This window comes from Lipotes vexillifer, unplaced genomic scaffold (assembly GCF_000442215.2).
Source record: "Lipotes vexillifer unplaced genomic scaffold, Lipotes_vexillifer_v1.1 scaffold398, whole genome shotgun sequence".
NCBI classification, from domain to species: Eukaryota; Metazoa; Chordata; class Mammalia; order Artiodactyla; family Lipotidae; genus Lipotes; species Lipotes vexillifer.
The window spans coordinates 433,856-437,405 of NW_006781236.1; positions in this window are offsets into that span (position 1 = coordinate 433,856).

Sequence of the window (3,550 nt, forward strand, 5' to 3'; positions counted from 1 at the left end):
ATATAGAGGAATATATATCTCTATGTAATTTGTGCATATAATACGTATATGTATAATATATATAATGTTCTGCGGTTCTACATGTTACAATGATTTAAAGACACTTAGAAAATGAAGATTAATTTGTGCCATTTAATTTTATTTTCAAAATGATTAATTTAAATTTTAAAGGATAAGCTTTCAAATGTAGTCAATTTGGGGGGTAAATGGTAAAGATATTTCAGTGGAGATCACAGCTTCAAATTATAGTAATTCTATGAGAGGATATAGTGTCAATGAGTATATGTAATTGTTAATACTGTACAATTGGCAAAGGAGCAACCAACATTGCAGAACTGATATGTGAAAGCTTTTGAAAGCAGATGACTGATAACTTTATTGTTCAAGACCAATAGTGTTCTTACAAATTACCTGAAGTAATTTGCTTTAAAGCGGTAAAAGAGAGCTTCACAATAAATATGTATACAATGCATGCAGTTCTTTCTATAAAAGTAACTTAAAGACAATTTCATCTTTTTTTTTTTCTGACACTTACTTGTAATCATGAAATTATTACCTCTACTTATAAGGAAATGAGTAAAATACACATTTTAATTCAAGGTGGCATTGTCAAAACCTTAAGTAGCCAAAGCAATTTGGACTTAAACTTTAAAAATTTAATTAGAAAAGTGACATCTGCTAAATATTGTGTGTGTGTGTTAGTGGTTGTTAATGATTATTCATAACATTGGTTACTATGTATAACCTAGGCCATTTTGCATATTTAAATTTACCCACTACTTTATTGAAATATCATGGAAACACATGTCAAATGACAATTTCTGCTTTATTTGTTGCTTTTACATCCTTTTACACAAATGTTCTAATGTTTATTTCTAGTTGGAAGGACATATAACATATTAGGTACCATATGCAAAGGCATAATAAGCATTGTGAAATCACTAAAACTTTTTCTGAAAATATTTTATTTTGTATATATTGTTGCCTAATTTCTGCTAAATCTTATGTGAGAGTTACGTCAGTGTTTATGCTGCTAAGAGATCCTTTAATCCAGCACAGGATGGACTTTTATACTCTTTTCTTTGTTTTATGTAAATTTAAGCTACAATATTCTATTTTTTCAGGTTTAATAATTATCATAAATTAGTATTATTAATCTGTACCTAAATATTTAGTTTTTAATCATAAGCTGTTAAATATCTCCTAATTTAAAGAAAACAGTAATTTCTGGATATTGCCAAACATATTTTTATTTTGCTTTACATAATCTGTCATAAGGATGTTTTACTCTTTGATTTAATGCATATTTTAGTGTTTCAATTTCTAAATTTAAAGCACAAGAGTTTGTTTTCAAGTTCTAAAATCAAACAAATTACTTATCTCTAATTCAAACTTTGCTTGAAACCTTCTTCTTCAATAGTAACTTCAACTGTGATGATTTTGAGTTAGAAGAAAATAGTCAAAGCAAGTCAAAAATTTTCAAAACAAATGAGTGATCTACATAATTTATAACTGTAGAAAAATAAAGATATAATAAGAGAAATGTACATATTCATTATATTCATACTGTACAAACATAATTAAAATGGAAACTCACTCTAAATATGGCTTGATGCCCATTACATAGGTCTGATAAGGTTTAACATTGACAAATGAAATCTAATTCTTATGGAAAGGGCAAGAAATATAACTGTGAAGATAAATGATTGCATTTTTTTCTTCACATTTCTTCAAATTTAATCATATTTTGCTTTTTGTTAAGATAAACTTCTCTTATCAAAATAAACGAAAAACACAAACATACATTTTGACAGTTCTCTATGTTAGACTGCAAAGGCACTTCTTTACCAATGAATTTTAGTTCTCTAAATATTCTATATTAAAAACTGTTCTAATAATATTTTAGTCTGAGTGTAACACATTAAATGAAGTTTTGTTTCACAACCATATTCATGTAAACCAATACATTAGTTGGGCGTATTTTTTTATTGTCTACTTTGAGATTGAGTTGTTAATACCTATAGACACATCAGCAGTATTCTATGAGTTAGCTAAAAGAAAAGGTACCATTCAACATTATACTGATATTAGCAGATGATACAACCAAAAATTAATCAAAAGTACAAGGCTTCACTTTTATTTATTTGTTTATATATTTAGTTTATTTTTTGCTTGTTTGAAAATGAGTGTAAGAGCAATATGTAAGACTGACAAATTGAGGAGACTTTAATTTCTTTAATTCCAAAATAAAGAATTATTAATAAGAAAGAGAAAAGTTTTGGAAATGAATTTTAAGAGTTCTAGAGTGTAACATAATAAAAAAAAAAGTAAAATTTCTGTCTTCCTTCTTAAAATCAGCTGTAGAAACAAAGAGAAAGGGACAGATGACCAACACTTAAAACGAATGATGACAAAATCCAGGCAGATTGAAATCTGTTTTAAATTGTAGAATGGCTGCAGAAGCCTGAATCTGTGGTAGCAAGTGCTGTGGTGAGAAAAATAGGTGGAAGTGGGGGAACTTCATTGCTTTGTCCTACTTCATGCCGTGCATTAAGAGAATCAATGCTACATCATTAATCTCAATAGCATGCTGAAATAGGTTTTAGCACCACCAGCCTTACAGGAAAATACCTGAACAGCCCCAAAGTCCTATAAAAGTAAGGAGTTGGGACGAAGTGAGAGAGTGGCATGGACATACACTACCAAATGTAAAATATATAGCTAGTGAGAAGCAGCCACATAGCACAGGGAGATCAGCTCGGTGCTTTGTGACCACCTAGAGGGATGGGATAGGGAGGGTGGAAGGGAGACACAAAAGGGAAGAGATATGGGAACATATGTATATGTATAACTGATTCACTTTGTTATAAAGCAGAAACTAACACACCGTTGTAAAGCAATCATACTCCAATGATGATGTTAACAAAAAAAAGAGGGCTTCCCTGGTGGTGCAGTGGTTGAGAATCTGCCTGCTAATGCAGGGGACACGGGTTCGAGCCCTGGTCTGGGAGGATCCCATATGCCATGGAGCAACTAGGCCTGTGAGCCACAACTACTGAGCCTGCGCGTCTGGAGCCCGTGCTCTGCAACAAGAGAGGCCACGATAGTCAGTGGCCTGCGCACCGTGATGAAGAGTGGTCCCCGCTTGCCACAACTAGAGAAAGCCCTTGCACAGAAACGAAGACCCAACACAACAAAAATAAATAAATAAATTACTAAATTCCTACCCCCAACATCTAAAAAAAAAAAAAAAAAGAAAAGTGAGAAGTTAATGACCTCTGACAACCTGTCTGCTGATGGATTCTCTCCAGGGCTGTCTCTATCCAGACTGACAATAACAGACTTCAAGGAATACTATAAAGCTATAGATATCAAAGCAGTGTGGTATTGATAAAATAATGGACAAACAGATCAACTGAATGGAAAAGAGAGCTCACAAATTGACTCACATAAATATAGTCAACTGACCTTTGACAAAGGAGCAAAGGCAATACAATGGAGCAAATATATTCTCTTCAACAATTGGTGCTGAAATAACTGGACATCCACA